We start from the raw sequence: 11070 nt of genomic DNA on the forward strand, positions 1-11070 counted from the left end.
CGGGACAACCCCTTTAAGTCGGTGCAGACATTAATATTCTTACCTGCAGTCAGCTTACATATTTCAGCGAGCGCCATCTCCTCTATTTCCTGAGTAAGTTTCCCAGGAGAAAAAAAAATGTTTTTTTTGTACAATTACCTCTTTTTGTTTGTTACAACTGCACAGCCTGTTTTGCTTGTCCATTTCCACAATATCTGGAATAGAGATGAGCGAGCACCAAAATGCTCGGGTGCTCGTTACTCGGGACGAACTTTTCGCGATGCTCGAGGGTTCGTTTCGAGTAACGAACCCCATTGAAGTCAATGGGCGACCCGAGCATTTTTGTATTTCGCCGATGCTCGCTAAGGTTTCCTTGTGTGAAAATCTGGGCAATTCAAGAAAGTGATGGGAACGACACAGCAACGGATAGGGCAGGCGAGGGGCTACATGTTGGGCTGCATCTCAAGTTCACAGGTCCCACTATTAAGCCACAATACCGGCAAGAGTGGGGCCCCCCCCCTCCCAAAAACTTTTACTTCTGAAAAGCCCTCATTAGCATGGCATACCTTTGCTAAGCACCACACTACCTCCAACAAAGCACAATCACTGCCTGCATGACACTCCACTGCCACTTCTCCTGGGTTACATGCTGCCCAACCGCCCCCCCTCCCCCCCACAGCGCACACCAAAGTGTCCCTGCGCAGCCTTCAGCTGCCCTCATGCCACACCACCCTCATGTCTATTGAGAAGTGCGTCTGCCATGAGGAGGAACCGCAGGCACACACTGCAGAGGGTTGGCACGACTAGGCAGCGACCCTCTTTAAAAGGGGCGGGGCGATAGCCCACAATGCTGTACAGAAGCAATGAGAAATAGAATCCTGTGCCACCGCCATCAGGAGCTGCACACGTGGGCATAGCAATGGGGAACCTATGTGCCACACACTATTCATTCTGTCAAGGTGTCTCTGCATGCCCCAGTCAGACCGGGCTTTTTAATTCATAGACACAGGCAGGTACAACTCCCTATTGTGAAGTCCCTGTCGACCGACAGCATGGGTGGCTCCCTGGAACCCACCGGCGATACACAAAAATATCCCATTGCATTGCCCAACACAGCTGAGGTAGTAATGTCGTGCTTAATGCAGGTGGGCTTCGGCCCACACTGCATGCCCCAGTCTGACTGGGGTTCTTTACAAGTGGAAACCGATGCATTTATAATTCCCTGTGGACCCACAGCATGGGTGGGTGCCAGGAAGCCACCGGCGGTACATAGAAATATCCCATTGCATTGCCCAACACAGCTGAGATAGTAATGTCGTGCTTAATGCAGGTGGGCTTCGGCCCACACTGCATGCCCCAGTCAGACTGGTAATATGTACCTTAACAGTAACCGCGTTGGTGGTAATGTGTTGGTGACTGCGGACCTAGTAGCGTAGTTTTATTTTGTTGGTTTTCGGAATGTGGCCAGGATTAAGTGGGCTGTGGCGGGGGATGTTTTTGAGGCACTACGTGTCCTCTCCACGTGTCCGTGGTTATATGCACCTTAACAGTAACAGCGTTGGTGGGAAATGGCCTCGCCGCCATCATGTCTTTGGGAAGCCTCTGTTTCCACACCCCAGAGACATACCATTAGCAGCGGTATAGGCAGAGCCCATAATTAGTAACATTTCAGCCGTAGCATTAGGACAGGCCCCACTAACATATCACTAGCAGCATTATAGGGGGAGCACAGTATGCGTTCCATTTCAGTAATAGTAGCACTCAAGACAGGCCCCAGTAACAATTCCGAAGCAGCAGTATAGTGGGAGCGCAGTCTTCGTTCCATTTCAGTAGCTGCAGTATAGACAAGGCACAAGTTACATTTATGTAGCTAAAGTGTAGGCCAGCCCCACACACCTTTCTGTACCATGAGTGCAGGCGAAGAACATAGAAATTGCTATGATTACACTGTAGGCGAGGGGCCACAAAAATTGCTGTATCAACAGTACTAATGTACATTCAAAAAATTGGCCATGGCCAACCAAGAGGGCAGGTGAAACCTATTAATCGCTTTGGTTAATGTGGCTTAAGTGGTAACTAGGCCTGGAGGCAGCCCAGTTTAACGAAAAATTGGTTCAAGTTAAAGTTTCAACGCTTTTAATAGCATTGAAACGTATAAAAATTGTTTAGAAAAATTATATGAGTGAGCCTTGTGGCCCTAAGAAAAATTGCCCGTTCGGCGTGATTACGTGTGGTTTCAGGAGGAGGAGCAGGAGGAGGAGGAGGAGGAATATTATACACAGATTGATGAAGCAGAAATGTCCCCGTTTTGGATGGTGAGAGAGAACGATGCTTCCATCCGCGGGTGCATAATACGTATTGCTTAGGTATCGCTGCTGTCCGCTGGTGCAGAAGAGAAGTCTGGGGAAATCCAGACTTTGTTCATCTTGATGAGTGTAAGCCTGTCAGCACTGTCTGTTGACAGGTGGGTACGCTTATCCGTGATGATTCCCCCAGCCACACTAAACACACTCTCTGACAAGACGCTAGCCGCAGGACAAGCAAGCACCTCCAGGGCATACAGCGCGAGTTCAGGCCACGTGTTCAGCTTCGACACCCAGTAGTTGTAGGTGGCAGAGGCGTCACGGAGGACGGTTGTGCGATCGGCTACGTACTCCCTCACCATCCTTTTACAGTGCTCCCGCAGACTCAGCCTTGACTGGGGAGCGGTGACACAGTCTTGCTGGGGAGCCATAAAGCTGGCAAAGGCCTTGGAGAATGTTCCCCTGCCTGCGCTGTACATGCTGCATGATCTCTGCGCCTCCCCTGCTACCTGGCCCTCGGAACTGCGCCTTCTGCCACTAGCGCTGTCGGATGGGAAGTTTAGCATCAGTTTGTCCACCAGCGCCCTGTGGTATAGCATCATTCTCGAACCCCTTTCCTCTTTGGGAATGAGAGTGCAAAGGCTCTCCTTATACCGTGGGTCGAGCAGTGTGTACACCCAGTAATCCGTAGTGGCCAGAATGCGTGTAACGCGAGGGTCACGAGAAAGGCATCCTAACATGAAGTCAGCCATGTGTGCCAGGGTACCTGTACGCAACACATGGCTGTCTCCACTAGGAAGATCACTTTCAGGATCCTCCTCCTCTTCCTCCTCCTCAGGCCATACACGCTGAAAGGATGACAGGCAAGCAGCATGGGTACCGTCAGCAGTGGGCCAAGCTGTCTCTTCCCCCTCCTCCTCATCCTCCTCATGCTCCTCCTCCTCCTCCTGAACGCGCTGAGATATAGACAGGAGGGTGCTCTGACTATCCAGCGACATACTGTCTTCCCCTGGCTCTGTTTCTGAGCGCAAAGCGTCTGCCTTTATGCTTTGCAGGGAACTTCTCAAGATGCATAGCAGAGGAATGGTGACGCTAATGATTGCAGCATCGCCGCTCACCACCTGGGTAGACTCGTCAAATTTTCCAAGGACCTGGCAGATGGCTGCCAACCAGGGCCACTCTTCTGTAAATAATTGAGGAGGCTGACTCACACTGCGCCGCGCAAGTTGGAGTTGGTATTCCACTATAGCTCTACGCTGCTCATAGAGTCTGGCCAACATGTGGAGCGTAGAGTTCCACTGTGTGGGCACGTCGCACAGCAGTCGGTGCACTGGCAGATTAAACCGATGTTGCAGTGTCCGCAGGGTGGCAGCGTGCGTGTGGGATTTGCGGAAATGTGCGCAGAGCTGGCGCACCTTTCCGAGCAGGTATGACAAGTGGGGGTAGCTTTTCAGAAAGCGCTGAACCACCAAATTAAAGACATGGGCCAGGCATGGCACGTGCGTGAGGCTGCCGAGCTGCAGAGCCGCCACCAGCTTACGGCCGTTGTCACACACGACCATGCCCGGTTGGAGGCTCAGCGGCGCAAGCCAGCGGTCGGTCTGCTCTGTCAGACCCTGCAGCAGTTCGTGGGCCGTGTGCCTCTTCTCTCCTAAGCTGAGTAGTTTCAGCACGGCCTGCTGACGCTTTCCCACCGCTGTGCTGCCACGCCGCGTGACACCGACTGCTGGCGACGTGCTGCTGACACATCTTGATTGCGAGACAGAGGTTGCATTGGAGGAGGAGGAGGAGGAAGGTGCTTTAGTGGAGGAAGCATACACCGCCGCAGATACCACCACCGAGCTGTGGCCCGCAATTCTGGGGGTGGGTAGGACGTGAGCGGTCCCAGGCTCTGACTCTGTCCCAGCCTCCACTAAATTCACCCAATGTGCCGTCAGGGAGATATAGTGGCCCTGCCCGCCTGTGCTTGTCCACGTGTCTGTTGTTAAGTAGACCTTGGCAGTAACCGCGTTGGTGAGGGCGCGTACAATGTTGCGGGAGACGTGGTCGTGCAGGCCTGGGACGGCACATCGGGAAAAGTAGTGGCGACTGGGAACCGAGTAGCGCGGGGCAGCCGCCGCCATCATGCTTTTGAAAGCCTCCGTTTCCACAAGCCTATACGGCAGCATCTCTAGGCTGATCAATTTTGCAATGTGCACGTTTAACACTTGAGCGTGCGGGTGCGTGGCGTCGTACTTGCGCTTGCGCTCAAACTGTGGCGCTAGCGACGTCTGGACGCTACGCTGAGAGACATTGCTGGATGGGGCCGAGGACAGCGGAGGTGAGGGTGTGGGTGCAGGCCAGGAGACGGTAGTGCCTGTGTCCTCAGAGGGGGGTTGGATCTCAGTGGCAGGTTGGGGCACAGGGGGAGAGGCAGTGGTGCAAACCGGAGGCGGTGAACGGGCATCGTCCCACCTTGTGGGGTGCTTGGCCATCATATGCCTGCGCATGCTGTTGGTGGTGCCTCCCCAGCTGATCTTGGCGCGACAAAGGTTGCACACCACAGTTCGTCGGTCGTCAGGCGTCTCTGTGAAAAACTGCCACACCGTAGAGCACCTTGACCTGTGCAGGATGGCATGGCGCGAGGGGGCGCTTTGGGAAACAGTTGGTGGATTATTCGGTCTGGCCCTGCCTCTACCCCTGGCCACCGCACTGGCTCGGCCTGTGCCCACACCCTGACTTGGGCCTCCGCGTCCTCGCCCGCGTCCACGTCCTATAGGCCTACCCCTACCCCTCAGCATGGTGTATTACCAGTAATTTGATTTCCCAGGCAGGAAAGAAAGTGGCGCAAGCCTGTAGCCAAAATAGAATTTTTTCCCTTGTTTTTCAAAGGACAAGCCACACTGCGTGTATTCAATGAATACTACTAAGTGTAATAACTGTGTTGTGGCCCTGCAAATGTGTCAGAGAACTGCAGTGATGCAAAGTTATTCGCTACAGCAGATCAGGGATTTCCCATGCAGGAAAAAAATTGGCGCAAGTCTGCAGTAAAACGTAGCTGGCTGCGTCTGATTTTTTTTAACGTTCTGCACGCAGCACACACCTACCCAGAGCCCTGAGGACTGTCAGAGGCAGGCGAAATAGAATTTTTTCCCTTGTTTTTCAAAGGACAAGCCACACTGCGTGTATTCAATGAATACTACTAAGTTTAATAACTGTGTTGTGGCCCTGCAAATGTGTCAGAGAACTGCAGTGATGCAAAGTTATTCGCTACAGCAGATCAGGGATTTCCCATGCAGGAAAAAAATTGGCGCAAGCCTGCAGTAAAACGTAGCTGGCTGCGTCTGATTTTTTTTAACGTTCTGCACGCAGCACACACGTACCCAGAGCCCTGAGGACTGTCAGAGGCAGGCGAAATAGAATTTTTTCCCTTGTTTTTCAAAGGAAAAGCCACACTGCGTCTATTCAATGAATAATGTATGTCTTCTGGCCCTGCCTACACAATTCTATCCCTGTAGTATTAATGCCGGGTGCAATGGTCTGCACAGTCGGTTTTGAGAAAAAAAAAAAAATATGCAACACTGCTAACAGCAGCCTGGACAGTACTGCACACGGATAGATGTGGCCCTAGAAAGGACCGTTGGGGTTCTTGAAGCCTACACTCACTGCTAACACTCTCCCTGCCTAACCACCACTTCTGTCCCTATTGCAGGGCGCAATGCTCTGCAGATCCAATTTTGAAAAAAAAAAAAAAAATACAGTGCTAACACAGTACTGCACACTATTAGATGTGGCCCTGAGAAGGACCGTTGGGGTTCTTGAAGCCTACACTAACTCCTAACGCTCTCCCTACAGCAGCTCCAGCACGATACCACTGTCCCTCAGCTAACTCACAAGGCATCTGAGCCGAGCCGCGGGAGGGGCTGACTTTTATACTCGGGTGACATCAGATCTCCCCAGCCACTCACAGCAGGGGGGTGGTATAGGGCTTGAACGTCGCAGGGGGAAGTTGTAATGCCTTCCCTGTCTTTCAATTGGCCAGAAAAGCGCGCTAACGTCTCAGAGAGGAAACTGAAAGTAACCGGAACACCGCGTGGTACTCGTTACGAGTAACGAGCATCCCGAACACCCTAATATTCGCACGAATATCAAGCTCGGACGAGTACGTTCGCTCATCTCTAATCTGGAACCATCTATGAAAAAAAAAAAAATCAAAATCTACATTAACCATGGGAGTTTCAACATCATATTTTTCTGACAATCATACAATCATGCATTTGAGATTTAATGTCATGGTCTGCCCCTGCCGCCCCTTCCTCCCCCTTTCGGAATTTACCAATGTGGTGTATCCTGTTTATTGGGAGAGCTTGCACACACAACTGTATGTTTATAGTCATGCTCTATGTGTGTGCAAAGTTCTTGTTGACTCTAACCTTGCACAGGATTCGGTGAGTATAAAACCCTGATCCTGGGATTACTTATTCACTGAAATTTGAGTGCTCTTACATAGTTTCTTGCTTAAATGCAATGACTGCTTCTCTACTGCAGGCTTTTATTCACCTCTTCTTCAACATTGCATGTAGTTGCGAACCAATTTCCGCACACTATTGAAAAGAAAGGGTCCCTTTACAGGGCATGATTGTCAGGTGCATAAGCGTGTCTCAGCCTTCCCATGGACTTCCGCATGACTATTCACAGGAGCAATTGTTGTGTTAGTGAATGGAGGCGAGCACATATAAATGGGAAGATTCTCTCCAGAAATTACTGATTCCAGTGAAATTTCACGTGATCATCAACCCATGTAAAAAAAACGTTAGCCACTAGAGATGAGAGAGTATACTCGCTAAGGGCAATTGCTCGAGCGAGCATTGCCCTTAGAGAGTACCTGCCCGCTCGAGACAAAAGGTTCAGGTGCCGGCGGCAGGCACGGAGCTGCGGGGGAGAGTGGGACGGAACGGAGGGGAGATTTCTCTCGCCCTCTCCCCCCCCCCCCCCGCTCCCCCCTGCTGACAGCCGCTACTCACCGCTCCCCCGCGCCGGCACCCGAACCTTTTGTCTCGAGCAGGGAGATACTCGCTAAGGGCAATGCTCGCTCGAGCAATTGCCCTTAGCGAGTATACTCGCTCATCTCTATTAGCCACACATTAGGCCCTTGATATTTACTTAAAGGCGGTAGAAACATTAGCAGCGCATTGATCTTTCTGTCACCTGAGTGAAGACAGCTATGTGTCCAATCATCATAGAATCATAGAATGATAGAGTTGGAAGGGACCTCCAGGATCAGTTGTATGATTCATGACAATTGAGCATATATCTGTGAAAGCAAAAAATTGAGATTTCCAACGAATAGATATGCTCAGGCTGACATATCAGTGCCAGGGAATAGGAGAATCAACACTATATCGATCATTCCATCGGCTACGAAAAAAAAGCTCTATGTCCGATCACTTACAGAGGTTTTGTCATTACTACAAAACCCTGTTGATCCACTGGGTGTGGCTTAAAATAAGAAGGCACATTCACCACAAATGTAGCTGAGAGTGGCCACCGTTACAGGCATAGACTGCTGGGTAGACGGCCCCACAGAGGTTTTTTGATTGCTATGGCCAATCAGAGGCCGCAACCTAGTGGTACACAGTCCTGACATCATGGTGCCAAGGATAAAAGCACTGATTCCAGAAGTATGTAAGGCGAGGCTGTGGACTCCGGCTGCGGTGAACACCCGACTACTGCTGGGCCGTTTAGCTATAAGTCACCACCGATAACAGCTGTGGCTCTGAGCTATGTCCTAGGGGCTCCAGTAAAGGTGAGTATGCACTCTTTTTGTTATTTTAGGTCAGTGGGTGGACGGGGTGTTGTAATGGCAAAATACCTTTTAATGCATGGTTCATGGTAATTGAGCACAGATCTGTGACAGCATTGCAGGAGGCATCCAATAATTAAACAACATATTATAGAGACTTCCCAGGAATAGACACACTTAGGGTGAATTCATACGAACGTATATCGGCTCGGTTTTTACGCCGAGCCGATATATGTTGTCCTCGTGTGAGGGGGGGGGGGAGATGGAAGAGCCAGGAGCAGAAACTGAGCTCCCGCCCCCTCTCTGCCTCCTCTCCGCCCCTCTGAACTATTTGCAATGAGAGGAGGTGGGACGTGGGCGGGGCTAAGGTCTGAGAATTAGCCCTGCCCCCGTCCCACCTCTCCCCATTGCAAATAGTGCAGAGGGGCGGAGAGGGGGCGGGAGCTCAGTTCCTGCTCCTGGCTCTTCCATCCTCCCCCCCCCCCTGCACACGAGGACGACGTATATCGGCTCGGAGTGAAAACCGAGCCGATATACGTTCGTGTGAATGCACCCTTAGGCTGACATGTCAGTGCTAGGGGATATGAGAATCAACACCACAATGATCATTCCATCAGCTGAGAAAAGACAGCTGTATGTCCGATTACTTAATTCATGTTTCATGGAAATTCAGAAATTCACTCTCCTAGATGAAAACTTGTTCCAAAAATTAGCCCTTGTGAAGTATCCACCGATCAAATTACTTTACTGTTATTTGATTAAATTTGAAATGCAGATTTTAAAAAGTGATGGTTGTTGGCAGTACTTTGCCCCATGTAAACATAATGTACTGCTGAAAAAAGTTAAGCTGTATGTACCAGAATGATTCCACTGGCAATCGTTCAGTCACATAGAGCGCTGATGATTGTCCAGGTGAATAGGTCTGAGTGCTGAACAATTTGCTATATTAATACTTTTGGAGGTTAGGAGGCAGCTGGCAGCAGGGAGCTGCCATCCCATATCCAAAGAAGTCCCATTCATCATCGCTATCAACCTCCTGAATAAGGAATAGGGCTTCACTTTTGACCTCAAGCTGCCTCTCGATTGCCTAAAAGGTTTTGCCCACTGATGGTGGATGAAAGGGCTATGGGTAGATGGTGCAGGATGTGTGGGAATGGCTTCTGTCAGAGGAGCAGCAGCAGTAAATGATGATACTTCCACAGCAGCCAAAGTTATAGTGGCTGTTACTACTGCACAAGGGGATTAGGACTCCAATCTCTGGCGTAACTATAAGAATGCAGGGGAAGCATTGGCACCCTGGACCAGGAGCCTTAGGGGGGGGGCATAAGGTCTCTCTTATAGGGAGCCCAGTACTATAAATAAAGCATTACAGTTGGGGGCCCTGTTATAGGTTTTTGCATTGGGGCCCAGGAGCTTCAAGTTACGCCTCTGACTCTGATGATATTGGACTGGCCATCCCCAATGGTCTTGTCAGATGCTCCATGTGCCCCCTCACTTCCTGAATGGCACTGCTGATGTAGAGTGAGTGGGCTCCCTCTCCTTCTGCTGCTGTTCACCATGTTATGTAGAGGACTGCCAGGCTCAGCCGTTCTCTGAAGTTTCTTGAGATTTGCTGTTTCAATCCGAAAAATATATATACAATACAACAGGTAATAAAATTAAAAGCAAACCAAAGCATGTACTTATTGCTAGAGTTCCTTGTTGAGCAGGATGAGCAGTATCTCGTTGTTAAAGGGAATTGATGGTGTTCGTCAAGGAAAGGACTCACTTCTTTCCATATTCTTGTGTTCTTTCAGGAAGCAGACCCACAAGCTCTTCCACCTTTTCAGACATCATCCTCTGGAGTGACAATCATCATGGAACGCAAGAAGAAATGTCAGAGACCACATGATATCAACATAGTTGCACAATTTTTGATAATCACTAGTTTGAGCATGCATGGAATAACGTTTTGAACAAGAGTACCGAAAGAACATTGTGCACTAAAATTTTAGACGTTTTAGAATTGTAAACTAGTTTTCCTGGATTATTAAAAGCAGTTGGGGCTTGGACAAAACTGGCATGAGCTCATGTCGACTACACATACATGCATCAATTTAATTAAAGAGGTGTGTGCTTCTTTTAATAAATTTGGTGCAGCACTGATTAATTCCTGTATCCAAATACAAACCTAAATATGTGTTTACAAGTTTTATACTCACCAATTTCCTCCTGCTGCTCTTGACAGCTCACCCCAATATCAGCACAAGGCACGAAGAACTTCCAGCCTGACGTCAGTCTCGGTTACTGCTCCCTTTTCCCAAAGAATACGGCAAACAGGCACCTGCAAAACATAAACTATAGAAGTGGCTTAAAAAGTTGATACACAAAAGAAACATGACTTCATATACAATCATACAACTTATATACAGTACTGGAGAACTTTTAAAAATCTCTTACTTTGCACTTTGCACCAGGCCTGTATCTACTGCATACCCTATTAGGGCAGCACTAGAAAATGTTACCTGAAAACAAAACATTTACATAAAAAGCAAAAGAAGTGCGTATATAACATGAAAATGAGCACTTTGCTACAGGCCTGCATCTGCTGGCATTTGTTATGATGGCAGCAGACATCACATACTATACGAAAAACACCATTACAAAATCAAAGCCCAGAAAAAAAAAAAGAAAAAAAAAACAAAAACAAATCAATGAAATGACAGTTAAAAAGACTTCCATTTACATGTGCGCATGCGGTAAATTACATGTTCATAATTTCCCATATAACATCAGTATGTTATCCCCATCCAATGTAAACATTGGCTAATAAAAAAAGAAACCAGTAAACTGTCACTTAGTAAAGTCATTTACCTCAGAGATCAGTGCCACCACATCAATCCATTCTCTGGAAGTAACTGTCTGCCATTGCTTCTGCTCCCCTTCGAAATATGAACATTCAGATGAGTTTTTTATGTTCTCTGTGTATTTTTATTCTTGTTGTTATTCTTGTCCAGAGCAGAATGG

The 11070-nt window shown here is 49.0% G+C and overlaps 1 long non-coding RNA gene across 1 annotated transcript in view; it reads left to right on the forward strand.

Moving 5' to 3' along the window:
- Nucleotides 1-10239, forward strand: part of LOC136624775 (uncharacterized) — a 39078-nt gene extending 28839 nt beyond the window's left edge. Inside the window, exon 2 of the long non-coding RNA XR_010792424.1 lies at nt 9861-10239. This is a non-coding gene — a long non-coding RNA (uncharacterized lncRNA). The remainder of the gene's footprint in view (nt 1-9860) is intronic.
- Nucleotides 10240-11070: the final 831 nt, after the last annotated feature.

The sequence above is a fragment of the Eleutherodactylus coqui genome, chromosome 4 (assembly GCF_035609145.1).
Source record: "Eleutherodactylus coqui strain aEleCoq1 chromosome 4, aEleCoq1.hap1, whole genome shotgun sequence".
Lineage (NCBI taxonomy): Eukaryota > Metazoa > Chordata > Amphibia > Anura > Eleutherodactylidae > Eleutherodactylus > Eleutherodactylus coqui.